Raw genomic sequence first — 7,788 nt, 5'->3', positions numbered from 1 at the left:
ACGCGCTGACGAGGTAGCCAATCAGTGACCCTGCTGTTGGTGGGATCATTCTCCCAGAATGCTGTGCAGCGAGTGTGTCGCGGAAAATGTGAGAGCGAGCCAATGTTTACCTCCTATTTATTCCACACAAATAAATGAAATCAGTCAATAAACCATCCAAGGGTGAATATGGCTTTCTCTGTCCGGGATTATGAATGAGAGCTCATTAATTTCCCTCTGTGTGTGTGTGTGTGTGTGTGTGTGGCTGTGTGTCTTTGGGTGTGTGTTTGTGTGAGATAGAGAGAGAGAAAGGGAGAGAGAGAGAGAGAGAGAGAAGGGAAAAATTTGTGTTTTTCTCATTCTTGTATTGGTGCTTGCATATAGTGTGAATTTCAGTTTTTTACAGATTTGTATGAGAGAAAAATATCTGAATGAAATAATGTCAATTTATATTTATGATTATTAATTAGGCTTCTGCATTATAATCAAATCAATTGCAAATTTATCCCTGTATTTGTGAGTATCTTAACCAAATGACAATAATAATTGTAGATATTTGGGAAATCCGCCCTCACATCTCCCTGTGAAATTGCAGCCAGCTGGTTAGCTAAGCTTAGCTTAGTCAAAGGTGACTGCACTTCTGCAAGTTCACCGATTGACATGTTGTATCCCATTTGTTTAATTTGGACTAAAATCGAGAATTATTATTGTTAGAATTATTACATTCAGCAAAAGTGTTCGAGAAACACCCATGCATCCATCCATCCATCTATCCATCTTTCCATCTATCCATCATCCATCCATCCATCCATCCATTGGGACACAAATGAAGAGGGCATTTCATACCACTTGATTTGGTGAACTGATGCGATTGATGAATTGTCTTATTAACTGTGGCTGAATTTGCAGACACATTGTTCCTTATGTAGACTGTGGTGTTGGCTGACAGTCGTTGGTTTGAGACAAAAAAATGTGGGAGCCAGTTCCACGAGTTGAGTGTTAAATACTGCTCTCATGTAAGTAAAGTAGATATGAATCCATAGCTCCAACATAGCTCAACATAGCTAAGCATAACTGGATCCCTCTAGGGCCCAGCATGGAGAGTGAGGACCACTACTACAACATAAATCTGTGTTAATGTACAAATTTGGTAATGTAAGAATAGTTTTGAGACAGTCATAAAAATGTGAGCCTTCTCTTTTACAGCTCACAGATATCAGTTGTTAAATGAACATGTGGTCATAGGTCACCAACAATTTCAACACTTGGTCTTCCAAAGTTTACGTTTCCAGTGTCTGTCTGAGAAATTGATCAGTTTGGGCAACACATACCATTATTACCGATGGAAAAAAAATCGAATCCTCTTTCCTGCTTTTTCGGGCAAATACATGTTAGTGGCTCAACATCGACATTATGAATCCAAATTCATGAGAGCTTTAATTTTATTTGACAGGCAGAGTCTAGGAGTGTCCCCGGTGATTGTTATTCCAGATGGCGGCGAGAAAATCCCATTTGAGGGTTTTATTAATTTTCGTTAAAGAATGGAGGAGGTTCGCCGATGCTGTCTTTGCCGTCTCACTGTCGAGCCTGACTGACACCTCGCTGCTCCCTCCATTTGTCATTGTTTGAAAAGGTCTTAATTGTATTACATGCAAATGAAGAGATTTGATTTTTGCCCATTATCTATTCATAAGAGAAAATGAACAGAACATTAGTGGGTCACCAAATGAGGGAGGGCGGAGGAGGAGGGAGAGGAGGGTGGAGAGACAGACAGTGATGATCAGTCAGACAGAGAGGAGGAAGATACAGTGTAGAGGAGAAGTGGCAGGTTTACATTGCTGTCCTGTAGCGGCTCCTGACTTTAGGGATCGCTCTAAAACAACAATCCCTCCGCATGTCTGAACTGTGTGAGGGTCTGTATGTGTGTATGTAATAGGTCAAGGTTGATAATTAAACTTTGATGAGTGAAACACTGCGATTACAGTCACACTCACGTGACAAATCAAAGTGACAGAAGCTTGAATGCACTCAGCCCTCCTCCCTGGTCAGCTGTATAACCATCATCTCCGGGATTCTGTGTCATATATATTCAAATCGTACACTTCCCATGTGTTTTCATCGGGGCAAAAGAAACAGACGAGTTTAGAAAATCATTTTTGAAAAACACAAATTTATTATTTCTTATGCTCAATTGCTGTGATCTCTTATCGCTTAGAGTAGTTATTCTCCAACTGAGAGAGAGAAGAAAAAAATAAGTTATCACCCAGCTTTACAACAATCACTGTTTATCCCCACCTCCCACAGGCCTAACATCCCAGATTGACATGACAAATGACAAAAAAAGTCGTTATCATAAATCTGAAATAAGAAACTTAGTTAACATGAACACAAAATAATGAAATTATTTAATAATACAACACTTATTAACCAAAATGAAATAAGAAGAGACACATAATGATTACATGTGGATATTCGGTTTGGCTCAGGGAGTATCCTAAAGTAGGGTAGGGTTTATTGTCAAACAATATTTGTTTGTTTTCTGTATCTTCTTCCATTTCTTTTCAAACAGTTGGGTAAGTTTCTAATCCTGCAATTTATTAACTCCACTTTACAAATCTACTAACCTGAGGTGCCTATTTCATGCCGAAGCAATAGTCTTTTTGAAATTAAAAAAAGAAGGTGAGAGAGAAGGAAAGAAAGAAAGAAAGAGAGAAAGATAGAAAGAAAGAAAGAAAAAACGCTTCTCATCCCACATCTGATCATGCTACTACTACTGTTTAAAACCAACAATCTAGCAGTTGAATTGACTTCACACACAGATTGCGATTGCTGTGAAATTATGAGAAACGATTTTCAAAGTGTATTGTATTGTATTTGTTGAATTCTTTGCAGAACCACTCCCATTACTTTGTGTGTGAACAACCATGAAAGAGGAGAAGCAGTCTGACAGTTGAACCACCGTTGCATTTCACCCTGCTCCATGTTGGCAGCTTGACTCTCCTTCAAGTGTCGTCATTCAACAGGCATGAACACTTGTGTCGGTGGGTGTGTTTGTGTGTCTGTACGAGTCAGGTGTGTTGTAAGAAAACTGAGACCTTCAGACTATTTTTGTCAGGGAATGTTGAACCAAAGAATCTGTAACTGTGACAATACACATTTATTTTGTGTAACTCCGACACCTGAGGTGCAACGGCTTCACAGGGGAACTCACCACATCTCTGGTGTTGGCCAGCAAAAAATAACTGTTTCCATGTACTGACAATAGACTGAAAACATTTCCACCTACTGTATCCTTTAGTTTAAAGAATGTGAGGGGCAGATAGATAGATAGATAGATAGATAGATAGATAGATAGATAGATAGATAGATAGATAGATAGATAGATAGATAGATAGATAGATAGATAGATAGATAGATAGATAGATAGATAGATAGATAGATAGATAGATAGATAGATAGATAGATAGATAGATAGATAGATAGATAGATAGATAGATAGATAGATAGATAGATAGATAGATAGATAGATAGATAGATAGATAGATAGATAGATAGATAGATAGATAGATAGATAGATAGATAGATAGATAGATGGATGGATGGATGAATGGTTTGACAGACAGACAGAGAGACATACAGACAAACTGTTTACTGTAGATAGATAGATAGATAGATAGATAGATAGATAGATAGATAGATAGATAGATAGATAGATAGATAGATAGATAGATAGATAGATAGATAGATAGATAGATAGATAGATAGATAGATAGATAGATAGATAGATAGATAGATAGATAGATAGATAGATAGATAGATAGATAGATAGATAGATAGATAGATAGATAGATAGATAGATAGATAGATAGATAGATAGATAGATAGATAGATAGATAGATAGATAGATAGATAGATAGATAGATAGATAGATAGATAGATAGATAGATAGATAGATAGATAGATAGATAGATAGATAGATTGTCTGTGCAATGGAGCGCCAATTTAAGGGGACTGTTGAGCCTTGATATAGTTAGATGTGATTACTGAGTACTACTGTATTGTATAAACTACTATATGAGTACTATTGTAGTTTATTTTGATACAATCTTAAATTCACCATTGTGCTACCATAGGTACTCACAAATTCACAAAATCTGTGTTAATCCGCACCTGAAAATAATCTCCTATAAATACAATTTTTTTACGGTTTACACCTGCTGCAGGATCCAACAGATTTTGGGCCCAGTCTTAACTTATATTGACTTATTATTGAATAACAGCAACCTTGTTCTTAAATGAGCAGACTGCAGCATTTGGGATTAATGAAATGAAAGTTGATTCTCTTAACACAGAAATGGAAGTCAGATCTTTGTGATGGACACATCTGACTGGAGGAAGCTCTACCACATGTTGAGGTGTTAGTGCAGATCTGATGTGGAGGCAGAGGCCAGTGTGCTAAAGCAGAACACAGTGGAATCCTGATGAAGAGGGACAGTGAAGTGTGTTGGTCAGGAATGAGCCTCTCTCTTCTACAAGACCCCTCCGAGCGCGAGGGAGGGCGGGGCCCCGTTATTGAATGCGGTTGTTGGCCCATTGTTAAATTACAGCTTAATTCCTTTTCCATCATCATAACCATTTGTTTTCCTTACAGGCTGGAGATAGGGGCCGAGGCGTTCAGGCATCGCAGAGCGGGCGGACTTTCCTCTTTGCTCTGACTCTGTGTGGCTCTTTAGTGCTGTGAGTGCTTTGGTTGCCATCGCATCATGACTTCACCTCTTAGCTGATTCCTGCCATTGGTCATATTTGACACCTTGTCTACTCCGCACGGAGGCCGCTGCACTCAGGAACCACTTTCCTATTTCCACTTTGCTCCCTGTATTTCTTCCTGTTACCAACCTTTCTTTTCTCATCAGGTTTTTATAATCGTTCTTCATCTACCCTTTATATTTATATTTTAATTGTTTAACATTTTGTGTCTCGTCGTCTCCTCTTAATAATTTGCTAACTTTCTTGTTCATTTTACCAATGGATTTCTTGGAACCATCTTGGGTTGGAAATGTTGGTTGATGCTGGTCCACCACTGCCTCAACAGCTAACGTACTGATGAGGATAAACTCCATTGACTTTGGTGTTAATCTGACTTTTCCTCTGCAACAACAAAAAAAATGTAATATTATTATGATTATTGTTATTATTATTATTATTATTATTATAGTTGCCGTGATGACAGTTGCTGTGATTATTATTTTTATCATATGACTGGGGTCAGGGTTAGGGTTAGCGTTAGGGTTTTTTGTTGTGGTTCAAAGTGCTGTTTTTGCGACTTTTCATTTTGCTTTTATGAAAAGTAGGAAAAATAATGTGCAATATTTATTTAAACAGTGCACCTAAATGCATCGAATAGTATTTTTGATAATGACAATCAACAGAAGTTGTACTCGTACTTTAAGAACATGTTCCTATCAATACTCTTTTCAATAATGGAGTATTTTACACTGCTATCCAGTTAAATGGATATTATTTTTGTTTTTCAGTGAAACATTTTCACGAAATATTCGATACATTCTGCGATGTATTGATGCGGTGTCTAAAGGATAAATCTGACCTTTGGTGATTGATTGATTGACATGATATTTCATCTGATGCCACCAAAGAGTTAAAAATCCCATATAAACCATGAAAATAGCTCAACGTGCATCAGATCCACTTTACACTACACTTTACACACTATGTATCCTAATGACTTTGGTAAACATTTGACTTTTCCCCACCAACACCATGATGTTGAAATAAATCTTATTTTTAGAGTAATATCAGAGTGATTCCTTTTAGAATTTGGCACAGACACTCATGTCCTCCCCAGGAAAAACAATAACAACTTTATTGAGCCCTGTCATGGTGAGTATTGTGACACGTAGATAAACTGATGTTTGCATGTGGCTCGGAGCTCAGCTGTGTCTGCAGCCTCACAGAACATCACATTCCCTCACATCTTTTAATTATACAGCATAGTGACTCAAAACACTCCTTCTACAGTCTACATATTTGACCCATTCATTCAGATCTCTGACAGGCAGTTAAACAAACAGAGCATCACCCGTCCTCACATCTAAAACCCATTCCCTCCACCTCAGCCAATCCCTCTCCCTAATCCTCCTCCTTTCTCCAGCTGCCCTTGAGCTTTTCTATTACCACATGGAAAGCACCTCGCAGCCCCTGACAAGCGCGGCGGATCGACACTAAATCAGAAATCAGTGCCAGCCGCAGATCTGAGCCACCATGAAGGTCACAGGCCCTACACTGCTTGTCGTCTCAATCGGGGGAGCAGGAGTAGATACAGCGAGGGTGATGTGTGACCGTGTGTCTGGTGTGTGTGTGTCTGTGTGTGTGTGTGTGTATGGTGTGTGTGTGTGTGTGTGTGTGTGTGTGTGTGTGTGTGTTAACAGGGGAGACACAGAGAGGAGAGAATGCAGAGTGGAAGAAGAGGATGTGGAGGAAGAGCAGGTCAACAATGATGCATAAAGTCATGGGAGGGAAGAGATGAAAGAGGAGGAGCAGATCAAAACTGCAGGTAGAGATTGTTTGAATTTAAAATAAATGTTTAGTCCTTTTTAATTTAGACAAATATTAATGCATAGGAGATAAATACAAGGGGAAGCAATTGGCAAAAGTATTTGGTTATGTCTGGCTAACAGGGGTTTGAGCCCTGTGTGATCTCATGGGATTGTTACACACTGCCATCTAGCTGTAAAAAGGAGAATGACACTGATTTAAGCAGGATACACAGCTGACTCAGTAGAGCTCCATTTACCTAAAAATATGTTTAGCTCATTGTTCCTTCATTCGCATGTTTGAGTTTCACAGTACAGACTGATAAATTAGACTGAGTTTTTACATTCATTCAAAGGGGAAATCTCTTTTGAAAACATTTGAAAAAGACATTTGCATGAGGTATTGCCAAATTGAGCATTTGTTTATCTAGAGAGCCACTTTCTATTTAATTGGGTTGGATAAAATGTTAACGAAAAGTTAATATGTAATGGTCCCTTCTCTCAGTACGACATAACATACAACCATCAAAGCCAAGTGTCATTCCACCTTCTCACAACTAGGCAGGCACTTTTTTTTTCTTTTTTAAAAGGCCTACTTGAAAGTGAGGATTTTATATATTTAATATTAAGATATCGCAAAGATTGTGGGAAAAGGTTTGTTCAACTTTTATGAAAACTGGGTGGGCTCTAAATTCACTGACTGAGCCACTGTTTTTAGTCACAACAGGAAACACTGCTTTAACAATTATTAATCGTATTATTCACTGAGCGAGAATGAGTCGATGCAATTCCTAATGAACTTATTGAAATGTTCAGGCGTGAAATAACAGAGTAGATTTATGTCAGTGTTGTTGTACGAAGGTACAGTTGTGAGTTACTTGCACTTTAATACAGGATTTTCCCCTCTTCATGCTACTTTACACTTTCTCACATTTCAGAGGAAAGTATTGTGCGTTTTCTACACAGATTTAAATTTTACAGCCATGTTTACTTTACAAATTAAGATCTTCCATATAGAACATATGCAAGTGCACCAAGACAAAGCTAGAGATGGATCTCTCAGAGTCACAAGGCGGTCGGAATATCAGAGACAAAAGACCCTCAACACACAAAGGCAGCGCTCCAGCATGCTGACATTGTGGGCCAGGAGGAGGAAGTTTGGGCCTTGGTCAGAGTAGACCTTTGTGAAACAAGGCTACTCCATCAGAACAGTGAAAGCTGGCAGTCCTGAAAGTCCGACGTCAGGAGGAGACAGGAA

This window comes from Limanda limanda, chromosome 1 (assembly GCF_963576545.1).
Source record: "Limanda limanda chromosome 1, fLimLim1.1, whole genome shotgun sequence".
Taxonomy (NCBI): domain Eukaryota; kingdom Metazoa; phylum Chordata; class Actinopteri; order Pleuronectiformes; family Pleuronectidae; genus Limanda; species Limanda limanda.
Note: the sequence above shows the minus strand (reverse complement) of the source record.